Source organism: Palaemon carinicauda, chromosome 13, assembly GCF_036898095.1.
Source record: "Palaemon carinicauda isolate YSFRI2023 chromosome 13, ASM3689809v2, whole genome shotgun sequence".
Taxonomy (NCBI): Eukaryota; Metazoa; Arthropoda; class Malacostraca; order Decapoda; family Palaemonidae; genus Palaemon; species Palaemon carinicauda.
In genome coordinates this window covers 134,002,955-134,023,014 of record NC_090737.1, presented here as the reverse complement: position 1 = coordinate 134,023,014, position 20,060 = coordinate 134,002,955, and the positions used below count along the sequence as shown (strand labels likewise).

At 33.4% G+C, this 20,060-nt stretch overlaps 2 long non-coding RNA genes across 8 annotated transcripts in view; one reads left to right on the top strand and one right to left on the bottom strand.

The window, feature by feature from the left end:
- Nucleotides 1-3,337: 3,337 nt before the first annotated feature.
- LOC137652467 (uncharacterized) overlaps nt 3,338-20,060 on the top strand; it is a 47,035-nt gene continuing 30,312 nt past the window's right edge. Inside the window, exons 1-5 of one of the 5 annotated variants that reach the window (XR_011046308.1) lie at nt 3,338-3,466; nt 11,412-11,577; nt 12,156-12,279; nt 14,637-14,832; nt 15,423-15,559. This is a non-coding gene — a long non-coding RNA (uncharacterized lncRNA). Of the gene's footprint in view, nt 3,467-3,519; nt 3,740-11,411; nt 11,578-12,155; nt 12,299-14,636; nt 14,833-15,422; nt 15,560-20,060 lie in introns of those variants that run through there. The other 4 variants (XR_011046309.1, XR_011046312.1, XR_011046310.1 and 1 more) reach the window with 4 other exon arrangements.
- LOC137652466 (uncharacterized) overlaps nt 15,268-20,060 on the bottom strand; it is a 49,435-nt gene continuing 44,642 nt past the window's right edge. For 2 of the 3 annotated variants that reach the window (XR_011046304.1, XR_011046305.1), the window contains exons 4-5: nt 17,283-17,418; nt 15,268-16,569 (exon numbers count right to left, since the gene is read on the bottom strand). This is a non-coding gene — a long non-coding RNA (uncharacterized lncRNA). The remainder of the gene's footprint in view (nt 16,570-17,282; nt 17,419-20,060) is intronic. The other variant, XR_011046307.1, reaches the window with a different exon arrangement.

Genomic DNA, 20,060 nt, shown 5'->3' with positions numbered 1-20,060 from the left:
TATATTTTTTTTTTAATATTTGCTTTTTTAATTTTTTTTATTTTTCACATTTTCTAAATGGTGGTGTGTTAAGCTAACTCGCTCTATTCTACAGCTTTATAATTTCATGTTAAGAAGTAGTTTGTTAAGATTTCATTTGGTGATTTTATGTAGCCTAAACCAAGCTGCATAATTTATTTGGAATAATAATGAAGGTTAAAAGGGCATAATTTAAGGTCGATAAAATGGTGCTCATTTGATTTTGAAAACTTTGAATTAGAAGACTTTGATTTTGAAAACTTGAATTAGAAGACTGAATTTGAAGACTTTGTATTAGAAGACTTTGAATTTTAAAACTTGAATTAGAAGACTTTGAATTTGAAGGCTTTGAATTAGAGGATTTTAAATTTAAAAACTGTATTTGAAAACTTTGAATTAGAAGACTTTAAATTTGAAAACTTTGAATTTGAAGACTTTGTAATTGAAAACTTTGAATTTGAAAACTGAATTAGGAGACTTTGAATTAGAAGACTTTGTATTTAAAGACTTTGAATTTGAAAACTTATCCACCATAAGAAATAAATTGTGGAGGGATTTTCTGGTATCTGCTTCACCTATTGCTATAGGATATTAGTGTTTACTTATGTTAATCATATTTATGAAATTGTTGATGTTTTTTTTTTTAATTCTGTCCCACCAACACTAGCAAGTGGGCTCTTGAAATAAACATAAAAGTCAGAAACTGTTAATACGTTGATTTGCGGAGCATGTCCTCTTGAGTGGTTTGGTAGTTAGAATAGGCCATGGGTGCTTATATCATTGTTAAGGCCAAACTTCCTAAGTCTTATGAATAATTTATATTATTTCCTTTCTATTATAACCTTTTTTGTGGATATTCACTCTACCTGAATGATATTCATTATAAAGGAACGAATTTCTGTTCAATACGACTGTTTCTACACCAACTGTAATTAAGTTTTCTCTAAAAACCTTCATTTCGGAAAGATCATAGATTGTTAGAGGATTTTTACGTGCTATTAAAACCTTTCTTGTGGATATTAGCCCTACCTGAAGGATATTCATTATAAAAGAACACATTTCTATTTAGTACGACTGTTTCTACACCAACTGTTTAAGTTCTCTCATAAACCTTCATCTCGAAAAGATCATATATTGTTATAAAACCTTTGTTGTGAATGTTAGCCCTACCTGAAGGATATTCATTATAAAGGAACAAATTTCTGTTCAATATGATTATTTCTACAATTGTAATTCAGTTCTCTCTAAAATCCTTCATCTCGGAAAGATCATAGATTGTTAGTTTGGTCAGATTATTCCATTATCTTGACTAGAGTCGGGCTAAAGTCAGCCATAGGCTTTTATGTAGTTATTTATATTAATATTAAAGGAAATGTTTTGATTGAGGAATAAACTGACCAGATTAAACTATGACCACCACCATGTGCATTGTATTTTGCAGTGAAAAGTTGTAATTCATATTTGCAGTAAAAAAGTTCTCATTCATATTTTGCAGGAAAAAATTTTGATTAATATTTACAGTAAAAAGCTCTCATTCATATTTGCAGTAAAAATTTCTCATTCATATTTGCAGGAAAAGTTCTCATTCATATTTGCAGTAAAAAGTTTTCATTCATATTTACAGTAAAAAGTTCTCATTCATATTTGCAGTAAAAAGTTCTCATTCATATTTGCAGTAAAAAGTTCTCATTCATATTTGCAGTAAAAAAGTTTTGATTAATATTTGCAGTAAAAAGTTCTCATTCATATTTGCAGTAAAAAAGTTCTCATTCATATTTGCAGTAAAAAATTCTTATTCATATTTGCAGTAAAAAATTCTCATTCATATTTGCAGTAAAAAATTCTCATTCATATTTGCAGTAAAAAATTCTCTTTCACGTTTGCAGTAAAAAAGTTCTCATTCACATTTGCAAGAAAAAGTTTTCATTCATATTTGCGGTAAAAATTTCTCATTCATGTTTGCAGTAAAAAGTTCTCATTCATATTTCCAATAAAAACTTCTCATTCATATTTGCAGTAAAAGAAGTTCTGATTCATATTATAACGATGATGTGAATCGATGATAAATTAACTTGTTTGTTTTGTAGTTTTAAAAGCTGTAGACAACATTTGTACTTCTAACACAACTGCATAAAGTTGAAGTTTGCATGTCCATAGAAGCGGGTCAACCTGAGAAATACAGACGTTATAAGCTTTTTAGAATAAAGACAAAAAAAATTTGGTATTTATTCTCCTCATTTCATATAAAATTGTATTCTGGAAAGTGAATTGAAAGGATATGAGAGTTCAGTTTTAATGTTATATGTTTTTTTCTCTCAATCATATGATTTGGTTATTTTTACCTTCGCCAACGAGGTTGGAAAGTGGTTATGTTTTACCCTCTGTTTGTGTGCATGTTTATGAACAGCTTCCTGACCACAATTTTAATCGTAGAGTAATGAAACTTGTAGGGATTAACTGTTATGGGAAATGATTAAATTTTGGAGGTTAAAATCACGGTCAAACAAAATGTCCAATTCTCGTAATCAGTCATAAGTTTGGACGTAGTTATCACAGAGGCTTCAAACTTGGTTCATTCTTGAGTGTATGATTATCCACGCCAATTAATACATGTTAAGGTCAAAGGTCAAGAGGGGAAGCACTCTAGATCAAGGTTAGTGTCTTTAACAATTGGTGACTTACAAACAAAGACGAAGTTTGTTAACTGAAATTGGATATAAAGATTCCCTTATAAACTGCTTAAGTGAAGTTTTATCAAAATGTAGAGTATCAAATTAAAACTTAATATTAATAGCAAAAGCTGTGACTTTGCAAGATGTGGGATGAATTATCTACTGAAAGTAACAGCTTTGAATAAACTAATGTAATTATTTATTGGTAAAAACCTCTCGATTTCTTAAGTAAATGTACTGTTTATAATAATGTAGTTTACCGGAAAATGAAATACACATTTATGTTGGGAACTTCGGTCTATAGTAATCTATGTATTTTACATCATGGGTATCTAAAATCGGCAAAGGGTTTTACGACTAGTGTATAAACTAACAGTAGAATTAAATGCAAATTAATTAATTTCTCAAATATAAACTATATATGCATAAAAGCCTGATAGCAATAATCATATTTTTATTCCGTACATTCACGTAAGTTTTTATCTTTACAATTATTCAAGTTCCTCGTAATTCAGTAACTTGTCAACAGATGGCGGAGTAAATGTCCGATGACGTAATTTGTAGCTGAACCGCTTGACTGGAGAGTCCTTGGCTGTCAGCCAATCAGAAGTCTTGTTTTAACTCATGGTCGTGAAAACTATTTGCCCGTTTGTGATTGGTTAATAGCTGTTAAACAATGGACCCAGAATTAATGTCAGGGGTCCTCTCGATGTTCTGCAGTTTATTTTCAACCGTTGTGCTGTTAGTGTCTGAACAATATCATCCTCGTCTTTAAGGTAAATCATTGTGGTGTAGAAAGTTTTTGTTTGTAAGTTATGCTTTGTGAAAAGATATCATGTACTTTGTTAAGGTGTACGCTTGAATGGTCATGGTCTTGGGCTGTATTTGAAGGAAGGCCCATTACTCTAATATTTAATCTGATGTGGATGTCTGACCCCAGGTAACACTAGACATTTAATCCGAATATAGCTCTTTTTTAGCTGGTCCGCAAGTGGAATACTTAAAGGAAATTCGTGTAACAAACTCGTGTTCATGCATAACTTTATAAGGTTCGTTTTTATTGATTTTCGTATTTAAGTAATTTTCGGTAATGTGCGACTTAGATTAGAAAATGAAAAAAAATCAACTTCAACTGGACCTAATTGGTAATGCTTATTTCTTTGACAGGTGTTTTGGTAGTAAAAGACCTATAGGGTTATAATCTGAAATTACGGTAATTTTATCGCCTTTACGGTAGTTACGCTGGATTTTAGGACAGGAATTCTCAATGTTCGATGTTGGCTTAAATTTTTTTACTGAAACTTGAGATTATACTAATTTATTAGTTATATGATCCATAGTTCAAATGTTCGCCTTGGCCATCATAGTAAGGTACCGTTCTGTCAGGAGGGGATTGTTAGTCAAATTCAGTTGAGGTCTACTTTATCGCTTATGCACGTCTTTACTTTTCTTCACATATTGCCGTTATAATAAGAATTTATAAAATTTTAGACCTTTATCATACTGTACGTTTCACGTACTTTTAACCCAAGGCGACTTAATTTCCCCGTCGTTCCTAAATTGGGGAGTTGCGAAAAAAAATTCAATATTTAAATATTTAATTTGGGGTATTTTCAATTTTCTACTTATCACACGGCGAGTGTAGTGGTATTAAACTTTATTAGTATAAATATAATAATAAGTCTGGTATGAAAAAGCCTAGGTTGTGGGTTATTTTATTCGCATGTAACACTGAACCCAAGGTCTATATATATCTGGACCGTGACTGAACCATACAAATCTGAAACCGGTTTTGGTCGAAACTTAAAAGTTCAATAAAAACCCTTGGTTCCTGAAACAGCTGCCCCTTTAAATTTCCGAAACGCTCATTGCTCTTATCATCCAGGTTACTATATTTTTTGTTTAATATAATTGGAAACTTTACACCAGATACTTAGAATTGGTGCTAAATACAGATTCCGAAATAGATACTGAAGTATCATTCCTGACTGCACTACAGGTTACTGTAGGAGTTTACGGGTTCGGAGGGCCTTTTACTACAAACTACAACCCAGTGGTTTTGTACTCAAATAAGCCAGGATTCGTTCTAGGATCAGGATCAAAGTGGAGATAGTTTATTGGTCTTGGTGAAACTGTTTTAATTAGTTTTTTTTTTTTTAGATCAATTTTTTCTGGATTCAGGAATGGTTTTTACTTGTTCACGCGAAGATATTTGAAAATTTGATTTCCATTGTAGAGAAAAAAGTATACTTACCCTGTCTGTTAGTGGTTATATATATTAACAAAATTTATATTAAATTTTCATTAACCATTTAAAAATGGTACTGTGCGTTTGGATGGCCATTATGTCGAAACTTATTTTCAATTTAATATTTTGGAGAAAGTAATTTCCGCTTTTTCAAGAATTAACAATTAATTAACCTAGGGTTGTTTATTTTGAGTTAATATCGTGAACAGCGGTGTACATTGTTCTTAAGTACAGTATTCCCAAGGCTTTGTTTTGCCTCCGTGGAAAAGTCATACCATTGACCAGTCTTTACCTATGCGCAAGGATTTAGTTTGCGTTGGTTATTATTTTGAAAACCTTTTGGGAAAAAATGCATTGAAGAGTTTGTTTTAGTTAAATGCAGAATAGGTACCTATTTTTAATTTTTGTCAGTTTTAAGATTTTCACAATTTTAAAGTTTAAAATTTTAACCAAACTTTAAGGGTGCATGACTTTAATCTTTCATAATTGTTGGTAAACAAAGCTTGTTTGATTTATAGTTAAGGGATTTTAATTTCTTTATGTAAGTTTGATACTATATTAAACCACAGTAAAGGCAATGAACACCAAATGTGAAAATTCACACTACTAATATCCCTTTGATTTGTTCATTCGTTCCCCTTAACGAGCATGTTCAATGTGACGATGGTAGGATTCCTTCAAAATTTTATAGCAACTGTAAGTTTAGGGATACTTTTTAGGGAAATGAAGTGTACGGACATATCCGTTGTATATTTCTGTAAACGAGAAGTTATTAGGTTGCTGGTACAAACTTATTTGGAAAAGTTATTCACACATGCCTACCAAAGTTTTTAAATCACGTGATCCTTCGTGTAGATGTATGAAAAAAATGCCTTTGTTACTGATTAAGTTTTGTATTAAAACCTGTAAAAATCTTTGAATCAATTTTGCAAGACGTTTGCCAGTTTAAACACACATTTTGTCGTAAAGGAGTCATATTACGGTAACCCACCCGTAAAAAATAAAGCAGGTTAAAATTACGGTCTGTATTTTACTGAAATACGGTTGCGAACAGCACAATTTTACGTAGTATTTCAGATTAAAACTATGGTTTTTAAAGTGTAATGGGGTAGATATACGAAAAAAACTGATTGTTAGGATATCTGATAGTTTGTACTGATCAATCTGAAGACTTAGAATGAAGCTTGAAAGTGTAAAAAAGGCCATATAGCAGTAACTGACATCAGTCAGTTAGCCATAAGTGGTTCAATGTAGGTATTACTTGAAGGCATTTGCTTTGTGCTCTTAAATCCTAGGATATTTTTAGCCAGAAGTCATTATTTGTTAGACCCAGGCCTACATGGCTGAGGACTATGAAGCGTGGAGTGGGAGATGAAGAATGGAGAAGAATTGATTTAAAATCTATATACTGGGGAAATCTAACAAGAGGCCCTTTGCGGTAATAGGCGTACATGTATCTCAATTTCCGCTTCCTTTTCTCCCATGTTTGGCGTACTGTTTTCCCCATTTTCGTATAGGTCTTAAGCCTCATTACCTGATCATGTGGCCCAAATTTATAAATCCAATCTCTTATCTGTATGAGAATCTTGCAGATTATATTACATAAAACTAGTTTGATTTTATAGCAAAGATTAAGTATACTTCATGGTATGTCGCTATATAGCGTACCTACACGTGAACTGAATATATTTTGGACACCATTTATTACTGTAATAACTGTGCGTCGATAATTTTAGGATCAGTCTTCCTACTAATGAGATTAGCTAATTTCTATTTTCGAAGGAACAAGAGGTCTATTTTCGGTTTAAATCTTGAAAGCACGTTAAAACAAATTCAATTTTGATTGGTAGTTCTGCATGAAGTACAGTCATTAATCTTGAAGCTATTCTTAGCGCTTCCAAATGTTTTGTCAAATGAGCGTTTTAAAGTGTAAAGTTGTAGTCGAAAGTACTGCAGCAGCACTAGCTACGTGCGAATGTGGGATCAAATATAATTTACTTGTAAAAGGTGATTAGTATTTGTTCAGGGACGGCTTAGTTACTTAGTACAACAATTAGATGTGTAAATCTCAGTTTAACTGACCTATGTCAGGTATATATTTTTATATGCAGAAGCACACCTACTTATCTACCCTAGACCTACTAAGCCCTATCCTCTCCAAGGGGAAATCGCTTTGTATATATGGAGAGAACTGTTGCTCGGGATATCACTGCTTGAGTTCTTGACTATTCCAAAATTTGAGTAACTATGGTATTTATGAAAAAGCACTATACTAAATTTAATTATACTAATTTTATAAACACGAGCTACCCCGTATCTTTTTATAAAGAGTAGTTTTTTTTTTGTGGGGGGCAAACAATAAAAGCTTGGTATTAACCGATAATAATGAATTAAAAATAGTGAAAATCCTAGGCGTGCCAGTCCGATACTTATTATTAAACCTGGGATACGCTATGTAAAGCTGGTAGTATAAGGCTTTTTCCAACTTCAATGTGATTGTTTTCCTTTTCTAAGAAATGGTTTTAGAACTTAATACATTGCTGGTTTGATTGCTTATGACTTTGTATAGTCTTTGGCTTAATATTCTAAAGGTTGTTCTTAACCCCTTTTACCCCTAAGGTATGTTGAACTTTCAAGAAAATTTTGCCATCTTTTTTTAAAATTCGCTCTAACAGCCTTAATTCTTGTCATAGAGAGGTCAGGTTGGTCTCATTCTTTTGGAAAATGACTGAAGTTTCTCAAAGTTATCAAAAATATGCAAAAACACTTAAAAAAAATATTTATGGGGGAAATTATTAATGCTTAGTATTTAGGAAATACCGTACAGATAGATTTGTTTGCATCTTAATGCTCATTTTACTGATGCTAGCTAGTTTTGCTTCGAGGTAATGTTGGGTGAAAGCTGTAGTTGAATATTTGAAGAGATATCCAAATCAAAACGGAGTCTGACATTCGTAGCTGAAGGATATAGACTGGAGGAAATTGCACTGAAATCGTACCATGTATAATGTTAAAAATTTGCCGTAATAATAAATCCTGGTATGAATGTTGCCAAGCATTTGCTTAAAAACGGCCACTGTATGTTAGAGGAGTGATATTACTGTCACCAACCAGTTACATTACAAATTTTGGTAAAACTGGCTCATCTGTGTTTAGCTGAAATACGACAAGTATATTTTTACGGAACATTTTAGATTAAAAATACGGTTTTTTAATGTAGGGTTTGACAGAGACTCGTAGGTTGTAGCAAGCTGTTTCCAACGTTAGCAAATTTTCTATTTATAATTTAATGTTGTGAATATAAATTTACTTTTTAAATATACTTTTAATAGTGTTAAAAATTATCATGGCACTATTCTTACCGTCGCCAACTTCGTTGTGATGAAGGTTGTTTTGATAGGCATCTCTTTTTGTCTGATTCGCATATCTCAAACTATTTGACCGAATCTCATGAAATTTGATTGTACGATTGGCCCTGATCCTTGGACAATTTGAGTTTTTTGGGAGTGATTGGGTCAAAAGAAGGCCACGGTCACGAAAAGGTTAAAACCTTTATGCCATATCGTGGCCAATTTTTGATTAGCGTGAAAATATTGATAAAATGTGCATAATTTAGTTGCCGATCTTGACATAAAACATAAAGGCGAAGATATGCGCTCTACTGAATGCCCATTGTAGTAACTACTACTACAGTAGTTTGCAGATTTTCCCTTCCAAGTTTGTCATTGTTGATTTTCTATTAATGTAGTTTTCATTACTAATAGCCGTGGAACTAGTTTATTTTATTAAAGGAATACATTAAGTTTCAAGTAACGTCATGCCTTTTTTTTCTTACCGTAATGATTTTATATTTGTAAGTCATAATTTTTTAACCATATTTAAGAAATTCTATAAGTCAGTGCTGATTTAAATCCAGGTGATCTAAAACTTTCTAGAAATAAACTCGGGTTTTTGGGGAAACTGAACACTCATATTCTGTGAGTGCTTCGGTAATGACGATTCAACAGTAAGCGAGCAATACACCGCGCGTTGTGGAATGTAGAATGCTCTTGAACGAACATAAAATGACTAAGAGGTCCTGTAGTGAGTAGGGTTCCCCTGCTGTACAAAACCGGAAAAGCAACCCTTAAATTTAAGTAACATTTGTAATCCAATGAGAATTAACTTTCGTATTCAGTGAATAGTTTAAATTTTATTTGGATACGGCTTTGGTCGTGAAGTCAGATACATTAGTTTTTATGGAATCGTAACTACCTAGGGAATTAAGTTTATTGGTATTTCGAGGTTTTGAACCTTTTAAAGGTACTCCACCTGGTTCTCAAGTTCATTCGCCAGCAATAAGTTGCCTAGTCATCACACAAACTAGATGAATTGAAGAAAGACTTGGGTATCTTTAGTTTAAGTTTTTCTCCCAGTATTGACTAATGTTACCTTCGCCAGAAGTTGTGATATAAGTGTATCTTATTTGTTTGTGATTCGCATAACTCAAAATACTCGACACGTAAAATTGGTGGGATGATTGGCCATGATTCTAGGACAATTTGAGTAGAATTTGCATTGGTTAAATGTCAAGGTAACGAAAATGTTAAAAATTCACTTTTGCTATATTAGTCAATTTGGTATCAATATCCACGAAACCGGTGCCCAAATTTTCATAATTCAATTGCGTAACTTATGTACAACTTGAGATAGGTAAAGGGCATGAAAAGGTGAAAACTCCAGTTTTTCTATTTCATGGTATATTTTATCAGATTTGCTTGACTAGTGGAGTGTGCATGATCCAATTGCCAATCTTGTGATAAACATGATCAAGGTCACGAATAGGTAAAAAAAAAAAAAAATAAATCCATGGTCAATTTTATATTTGTGAAATTGGTGCCAAAATGAGCACAATCAAATTGCCATCATGTGATATGCAAAATGATCAAGATCACAAATACGTAATAATTCCATGGTCCAATTTTAATTTTCGTGAAACTAGTGCTAAAATGAGCATAATCAAATTGCCTATTTTGTTATATGCTACATGATCGTCACACACACTTCAAAAACTAATTAAAGGTCAACTCTTATTTTCGTAAAACTAGTGCCAAAATGACCATAATACAATTGTTTATCTTGTCAAACGCAACATGATCAAGGTCACAAATACGTAATATATTCCATGGTCAAATTATATTTTAGTTAAACTAGTGCTCAAAATGAGCACAATCCAATTGCTTAGCTAGTGAAATGCAATATGATAAAGGTCACAAATACGTAGAAAATATATTCCATGGTCACAATTTTATATTTTCGTGAAACTAGTGTCAAAATGAGCATGCTTATTTTATATGCAACATGATCAAGGTCACAAATACGTAAAAAAGTTCCATGGGCAAAATTTATATTTTTGTGAAACGTGCTCAAAATGAGCACAATCCAATTGCCTATCTTAATACAAAACATATAGACGAGTGTATGCGCTCTACAGAGTGCCTGTTCTGTTATTCGATACTACAGCATGGTCTATGGTGATGGTTGTATTACTGATAGTTAGGAACGCTTCATCTATTGAGATGTATTGGTTATATTTATGTACAGTAATGGGTCAAGGAGACAATATCAAGACAATTTAAGGTCAAGACCAGTTAGGAAAAGTTTTCGTTATGATTGAACTTCCAAATTTATGTATTTTAGGAATTCTTTCAATATAAGAGAAGTTCTAGTGATATTACTTATACTTTTAGGGGTTTATTTCTCTCCCTCCATCAGTCAGTTCAGGCGGGCCTTGATGTGTGAAAATAATTTCTTTCCAGTTTCTATTTTGCTCTGTATCTTTTCAGTTATTCGCTAGCATTTGTATTCAGGCTTAATAGTTTTCAGATCACTATCATAACTAAAAATAAAATAAAATGAAATTTACGTCCAAGGCCAGTTAGTTTTCGTTAGAATTGAACTTTCAAATTTGTGTTTTTCAATATGAGAAGTTCTAGTGATACTGACTAAAATAGAAATGCTTACTCTTACACTCGTGGATGTTGTTAAGGGATTCCTTTCTCACAAACTTACTTTTGAAAGATTTGAATAACTTGGTAGCTCTAGTTTAGTAAAATAGAGCGCCTACCAGATTACATACTGAACACGGTTTGAAATATTGTTAAGTATTGTTTAGGATATATAACATGCTATATTTACTTGAATATTTCCATTTGTTTTACTGAATAAGTTATCCAAACTACCAGATTTATCCACTTCAATCAATGTTATGTTGATTATTTCCTACAAATATATATGATGGTTCTGAATGTTAATCACTTGGCTTGTTTCATTAGGTAAACTTGTCGTAGTCTTGAACCAAAGATTTATCTAGAGTAGGCCTACTTGTGTCCGTAATAAAAATAAGCAAGGCCTATATATAAGTCTTTTGCTCAGGGTAATATTTATTTGATTAAGATTTTCCACATTTCATTTACACCTAAATTATATTGCAGGTGCTGGCAAGAAATACTAGGCCGTGTTGGCTGGAAAGATGGCGGGCGAACGTCGTGTTGCATATATGCAAAGCGGTGACTTCTGACAGTTTAAAATATGCAGCCAATGGATGCAGCCCGGAGGAAATCTCTATCAAACCATACCATTTTTCATGACTGAAACAGGGTAAGTTTACTTGGTGTTCCTCCCCTTTATAGATCTCAGGAATACTGCTAAATTCACTTTATTAACCTACTAGGTCTAGTTATGTAAACTAATAAGTAACTTTACGCTTATTTTCTGGAAGTAGTGTTTATTTTTCCCCTTTCTTAGGTTGCAATTTCTAGCCAAATTCTTAAGAGCTCTATTAAGAGCAAGAGCCGGTGCTGGCTAAGCTCGTTTAATCTAAAAACATTGTCCAAAGTGAAGACATACTTTAAATCAAATTCAATTTCAAATTTTTTTATTCTTCAATTCTCCATTGCAATTGGATAATGCTTGGTTAAGTCTAAAGTAGTTTTTATCAAAGTACAGATAAGGCTTTTTGGTTGAGTTTAAAGTAGTTTTATACAGTTAACGCTTTTTGGTTAAGTTTAAAAGTAGTTTCATTTAAGCACATATTGGGCATTTTGGTTGTCTAAGGTAGTTTTATCAAAGTACAGAGAAGGCTCTCTGGTTTTGTCTAAAGTAGTTCTATAAAAGTACAACCATTGAGTATAAAACTATCCCCCCAAACATGAATTAATCTTAGATAATTGTTCCAGGTTTTGATTTGAGCTTCGTGAAGAAAGTGATCCTTATCAAGTTTATTCAACCGCCAAAGGTTCTTCCAGTATCACAACGAGAGAACATTCAGAGAATGAAAACTTTAGAGCAACAATTTTGGAAGTCTGTTTTAAATTATCAAGTAAACGTTTCATTACAGTAACTAAAGTTTTTCCTTTTCCTAATGCTTTATTTTTGGTCTATGGTGATGGGTTATGTAGTGACACTTATCTTTTATGGCGATGTAATTCTCAATGTATATGGTAATGGAATAGTTATCCCAATGTATGGCGATGGGTTAGTACAATACTAATATTTCATGATCTGTTATCACCAGTCATGTGGAATTACTGATGTTATGCAGTCTTTGAAAGTAAGCATCTAAAAAAGTGGCTATAGATGGACATTTACCCAATAGGAAAAATTTTAAATTTTCATTTGTGGTATTGATACAAAGAATTTTTGGAATTCATTGAACAAAGATGGTTTATTGCAAGCACGGGTTGGTTATTTACGAATCAACCTGTAGAGAATGGGATATTTTGACAAATCTTTAATAATTAGTTGAGCAAATTACTGGAAAATGGGAAGCTGCAGATATGTAGATTTTGTATTGGCATATTCTACATTGCAAAATTGAATTTTTAGAGTACAAGGTTATAGTTAATTTAAAAATCCTTTCAGCAATTACATGAATCTTTAGTTTTCACTGGTTAAAGCTAACCCTAATGATTGTAAGCGTCTACCACATTTGGTGTACTGTAGGTGGTGGTAATAATAGTAAAATCCTTTTGGCAATTACATAATGGCTTTAGTCTAGATATACTACAGAAAGTCCCCATCTTGAAAACTTAGGTTCCAAGAAGCTTTAATTCGAATTTTGTTAAATATTGGCCTAAGGTAGGCTTCGCCTAACTCTATGCCTACGATTTTTATTTGCTAGTTTCAACAAAGTTTAATATTGGAAATGTCTAGCTTACTGTATTCAATTATAAGTTTATAGTATTTCATTGAGCTTTTGATACAATATCTAACCTTTTATCATTTAATTGGATTTTTGTCCCCCCCCGCTCCCCCCCCCCCCGTTTGTAAGTCGAGTGTTCGTAAGTTGAGGACCTAATATAGCAATTGTTCTTATCCATTTCCGCTCTTTAATTTGCTGCCCAACTAATTGATTTTTAGGGTATGATTAACCTCTACTTATTGTAGATTTTGGCACTAAACATCCTTGCATGGACCAACACTTGGCTATAGAACTGTAACTAATATAGAATCCTAATAATTATGTTTGAGTAAGATCTGGTGTGGAGCTAAGCATTCACTCATATGAAAAAATCTTAGTTTAAATACTAAAGTTGAGAAAGTAGTGTACAAAGTTTGTAAATATTTTGCCATGGCAGTAAAATCAAACAAACAAATTTCTTAGCTCCAACACAAGTTTAGAAAGTAGTGTAAAGAAGTTTGTAAATAATTTTGCTATAACAGTAAAATCTAATTAGGCTTTGTAATGGACGAAGTAATTATGCAACTGAAAGCAATAATGATCGAACATTTTAAATATTTAAGCAAAGATTGGTGGTATTAAATCATTTGCATTTGGGTATGAATATTGCTTTGTAGAGTATTCATGCAAATGTGGTTTGACAGGGACGAACACTAAGTACTTAATACTTTTTACTTTTACGGGTTTATTTCTCGCCCTCCATCAGACACTAAAGGTCTGTTCAGGCGGGCCTTGGTGTGTGAAAATAATTTCTTTCCAGGTAATATTTTGCTCTGTATCTTATCAGTTATTTCGCTAGCATTTGTATTCAGGCTTAATAGTTTTCAGGTCACTATTATAACACTTTCTAAAAATATAAGTCTTCAGGTTTTTCTTGAAAGCTGCCACATTGCTATTGTTGACATCGAGTGGAAGGTCGTTAAGGAGTCTCGGTGCAGCATAACTAAACGTTTTTCCTCCTATTGCATGATCCACACTAATTTCGAATAGTCTGTGGGTCATCAGCATGTCTAACTCTTACAGTAGACTTGGTCTTCTATGTTGCTTTAATTGAAAATCATTGAAAGCTTTGACTAATGCTTTGATACTATGTTAATAGCTTTGGCAAACTTGGAAGAAACAAGGGTGACGACAGGAAATAAAGAACTTGACTTAATTAAATTCTAAAATTTAAATAGACAAATATAGACTAAGTTGTGACGTATTTGTATAAATAACTTGGACGTACTTTTAAGAAATTAGTTTACTTGTAATGAACGGTTATTCACTCACATTTGTATAATTTGGACATTTGAGAATGTTTTTACATTACCGGTCTCAACGAACAAACCTTTCAGTAGTGTTAGCAAGAATCTGATAGCTACCATAATGTGTTACTTCCAAATTTGACTGTAGTAAAGTGGCAAGATGCAAAACGAAATTTATTATCAGTAATGTATTTAATTACAAACTTAATACCAAAGCTCTATCTTCGCAGATAAATGAAAGTTGCAAGACAAGAACGCTTGAACTATGAAATCAATTTGACTGATCTTAATGATGCAGGCCCACCTAGCAACCATTGCAACTTCCAAGGGTTCTATTAGATATTTTCTTGCAAATGGTTGACACAGCAGCTCGCACATTGAGTATTTGTGCCATTTGCAGAAACTGCTGCGTTGGATTGGAAAAGGGTAAGTTTAAGGGTTAAGTTTTTCTCCATAAATTTTAATTAGTTAACTAAATATAGATTTCTTTACCTAGATAATCTGAATTCTAGATTACATACTATAAATTCATTTTCATTATCTTGACAAGCAGTTTATAATAATTCGAGAATTATAATTTATTGAATCATATTTCTATATCAAATGGTAAAACAATTACATCTGTATAGAAGAGTATGCCTATAGCATCTCGCACTATGCTCTTATTAAAGGCTTTTATTATGTTGCTTTGCTTCAACAACTACCAAGTTGAACTTAAAATAGATTTGTTGCTTGTACCCTGCTACTTCACCTATTACTGATTGATCCAATTTCAAATCGATTCCACTATTTGGAAGCGGGTAGTAAACAAAAAAAAAATCATATTGCCAACCTTGAGGATAAATGAAAATAACATCAAAATTGATTAAAGAGCTTCCATACTTTCACTTTACTGTCATTTGAGATAAATTATGGTAATTGCATAATGATTAAATTTTGGAAAATAGTTCTTTTACATTGGTTGGGCCTTACTTCGTGTTTTTCCAAACTTTAATGCTAATAATGTTTTATTGCAGGAATGGTCAAAGAACAGGAGAAATGAAGTAGAACAAAGGCTGGAATTTAACCACAGTATTCAGCACAGTCACATTAAGTCCAAAAAGCCCTCCACCGTAGAATGAAGTTACTCTGTCGTCATAAGCATCTGTGCACAAGATGCAGCAAGGATCCAGTTAGAGGAAAAGGGATAATGATAATGAAGTGTGGCAAACTTGACGAGTCAGTGCCCTGAAACATTCTTAGAATGAGTTAACGATGCTGGAGGTGACAGTGTGATGGAGTAGAACGGCAGTCACGCTGCAGTATGAAGGAGGAAAGAGGGAGACACTCGGCCGTATGAAGGAGCACATTAGCAAAACGGAGATTAAATGATTAAGTAGCAGCATAAATCAATAATATAGGAACAAGAAAATAATAATAAACATGATACATAGAAGCGAATAAAAAGAGAAAATTAAAATATTGTAGAGGCGAATAAAAAGAGAAAATGAAAATATTGTAAAAGAAAGAGTAATAAAATGAAAATATTGTAAAAGAAAGAGTAATAAATTACTATAATAATACAGTATATTTATTTATAACTGGGTTTTATATAATTAGTTTAGCCTACCCCCTGGTCAATTTTAAAATTCGCAGTTATAAATATATGTAGTACATTACATATATTAAGTTCTTTCCTTTCTCGTATTATCTTCGTTTTTCTTTTCCTCATCTCTTTTCTGATGAATTCTTCACTTCTCTTCTTTTTTTCGATTATTTAATTTCTTCTGCTACAGAAGTTTTCCTTGATCCGTTTTCCTCTTCCATAATTTCTCCTTTCTCTTCTTCTGTTTTCTTTGATACTTCACTTGGAGATGTCAACGTCCACCATTCTATACTAATAAGTATGCGTGTACTGCTACCGAAGACTCCTTTCATAATTTCTCCTTTCTCTTCTGTTTTCTTCGATTCTCCACTTTATTTTGCTACTGGAGCTGTCAATGTCAACCATTCTGTACTGACAAGTTTCCGTGTACTGCTACCGAGGACTGGTGAAGGTGTATAAACTGCTGCGTAAGATAATGTCAATTGTCCCCGTTCTTATACTGCAGTTGCTGCTAATCGTTCTTCTTTGTCTGCATATTACTCTTCATTAAGAATCCATCTCTATCCTTTTCCATCAATCTGCAAATTAATTATATAGATTTAATATCCTATTAAGCAATAATGCATTTACAATAAAACTAGTGGTACTAATTAATAAGCTTTGCTACTTGGATAGCTAGATATGAATAAACAAGATTGAAAATTTCCAAATGTACTATTTGTCTACACCTGCTCATTAATGTTACTGCAATACCTGTACAACTTAGTGAGTAACTTTGACATTGGATTTCTACTTAAAAGTCCATTAATAAAAAACCTGATGACATATCCTAAGTGTAACTTATTTCAAATGAATTTTCAGCTCTCCAAAGTTAATAAAGTTGATGACAATAGTTCAAAAAGTAAAAGCTATGAAACAGGCTATAACATTTAAGTATCTTAAATGAAAAAAAAATCATACTGTTACTTAGACAACCAAATTTGGTATATTTAATACGCTCTAGACCAGGCACAAGCAATTTAATTAACTGAGGGCCACATAAGGTCTAATAATGCTTATATGCAAGAAATGTAAGCTGCCCAAAATGTCCTTTTTTGTAATTGCTGCAATTTTTTCTTACTATGAAAAATTATAAGTGAAATAATTTCCTAAGCAAATAATTTCCTAAGCCTTACTGTTAAATAAAATTTAAAATTTCAGTAGCCTTTTAAATCTGGGGACGGGGGAAGGCAGCAGGCTTTCCATGCCTGTTCTAGACCATTGTTACTCAAATTGAGATAGGAAAACTTACCATTATTTTTCATAAAAGCTCATTATTTTGATCAATCCATCAATGTAGATTCTGGCAGACTGCATGGACATTAATTTTCTAGCTTTTCATTCATTCGACTCGAGGCTATGGACGTTTCGATTTGCTGACAACTCGCCTGTAAAAAGTTATAAATTATAAAAATTAACAGGTTAATATATTAGGATGTTTCAGTCATCCAGAACCCTTTATTATTATGCAAAGCTGTTGTAATAAGTACGAATAGATTACTAGGTAAATTCTTCCATTCAATAAAGAAGTTATGTTAAAGACTCCATTGTTACCAAGGTTATGCTCTGAAAAGGCCCATAAAATCAGAGTAATTAATCAATTCCATTAATTATCAATTTCTACGATCATATACCTTTATATTTTTTAAGAAAATTATTATTGCTAAGCTACAACCCTCGTTGGAAAAGGAGGATGCTATAAGCCCAAGGGCTATAACAGGGAAAAATAGCCGATGAGTTAACAAGGAAATAAACTAAGTAGTAATGAACAATTAAAATATTTCAAGAATAAAGTAAATCTTCCACACCAACTATAACAAACTTGGAAAAAAAAAAAAATTGAGGGGAAGATATAAGAGAATAGTGCCCCCAAGTGTTCCCTCAATCTCAGGGCCCTATTAGCTATTTAGGACCTATGGGCAACTGTTAACCTGCAATTGCACAATTTAAAAATTGAGGGGTTTCTCAGCAATCATAGTTGACTGGAATGGAGGTATAGTATAAGACCGAAAAGTGACTATCTAGGAGAGGAATGCTGAGATTATATATTCTGAGCTAAATGGCTATGCTGTTGCCTAAGTGCCACTCGGAACTTACTGCCAACAATGGGAAAACTGCAGTTTTACAAGTTAAATTTTTGTTTGCACGAATGAAAAAAAATTCTTCAATACTGAAGTTATGTTATCCAGGAATTTAACAAATGCTGCTATAACTAGGCCAGTTAACCAAGGACTATTTGGCGCCCCCATTATGCTGGGAAAACCCTGTTGTGCAATGAAAAGGTTAGTGTGTTTTACGGCAATAAATCAAGAAAACCATAACATTTTACAAAACCGAAAAAAAGCATTTATCTAAGCCACATGACCAAGCACTGGGGCCTAGTAGCTATTCAGCACTAGTGAAACAGACAACCTTGCAGTTGTATAATTGAAAATCAATAGCGTTTGACAGTAATAATGAAAGCTAACATTAATACATAAGTTTATTTACCCAGGAGTGAGGAGTGCTGTACAGCCATATGGCCACCCACTTGGGTCTGGATGCTATTCAATGGCAAAATATCAATATTTTCTTTTTAATTGCTAACAAAACTAGAAAATTAAGTGTCTAGAAGTCTAAGAAATGCTGTCAAACTATAAAATCTAGGCCGCCATTTGGCCAAGCTCTGGGACCTACGCTATTTAGCACCAACATGCCACTGAGAAACCCCTGCAGTTTCAAGATAGAGTTTTCCAAGTCTAGGGAATGCTACTTAGCCACAGAATAAGGGCTTTATGGTTAAGCACTTGGGCTAAGGAGCTGCAACCACATGCAACTGGGAAAACCAAGGTCTATAGTAGGTGAGGTGTTGGAGAGCAATTATGAAAACTTATTCAGAATCAAAGGAACTTAAGGTTTCAAGTATGCTGCGTGTCATAGAATCTAGGCCATATGGCCAAGCACTGGAGCCTAGGAGCTATTCAAGGTCATGTGCAACTCTTGGGAAAACCATGCAATTGTATGAAAAAAAGGGCATTAGACGGCAAAAAAAAAAAAACTACTAACAGATATTGTACTAAATTAAAGTGAATTCATCAGTCTAAAGGCCCTTCCACACAAGGGGCAAATGAAGGACAGGCACAGATTTGCCCATAATTCTCTTTGGAAGTTACCAAATCAAACCATCCAATGCAGACAGTAAGCACAGGAAGGTTAATGTATTACTTAAGCCAGAGGGCAGTCAGTTGCATGACAATAGTCAGGCGCCTGTGCAGTGCCTCAACATTGGACACTGGTGATTCAATGGTTTGCCTACTGTTTCCATGTCTATGCAGTCATCGACACTTGTGATCATCACCCATACAGAAAAATAGGTGTTTGCCCGCTGTGCGTTTGCCACTCGTGTGGAAGGGCCTTTAAGAATGCTGCTGGGGCGAAAGGAGCTATTTAGCACCCATGTGCAACTAAAGAACCTACAATTACAGTATACATTTGTTCTTGGGTAGCAGTAAAGATAACAGGATAAAACTGGACGATAAATATTGTAACAAAAATTTAATTTATCCAGGAGTCTCAGGAATGTTGACAATCCATAGGATCTGGGCTACATAGCCAAGCACCAGGGCCAATGTGCTACTCTGCTCCCATGTGCAATTTTGAGGAAAACAATTTAGCTGCACGAAAAAAGTGCGGTAAATAGCAATAAAAATACTCAGGACCCAATACTGTACAAAAGTAATGAACTTATCCTGGAATAAAACGAACGTGGCATAGTCAAGAGTCTGGGCCATATAGCCTGGTTTAGCCCATAAAAACTATTCAGCACCCCTGCACAATTCATAAGCCCTAAAGTTACACTTCAATAACTGAAGGGTTGGACAAAGTATAAAGACAGCTGGAACTGAAGATATCTAGGGGCCTAAGGAATACAACAGCCATAGAAGGGGCCATAAGGCCCAGCACTAGGTCCTGGCAGCTATTCAGCACCCACGTGCAACTGTGACAACCCTGCAATTGCACAAGTTTTGGGACAGCAAGAAAATGGGTTTTA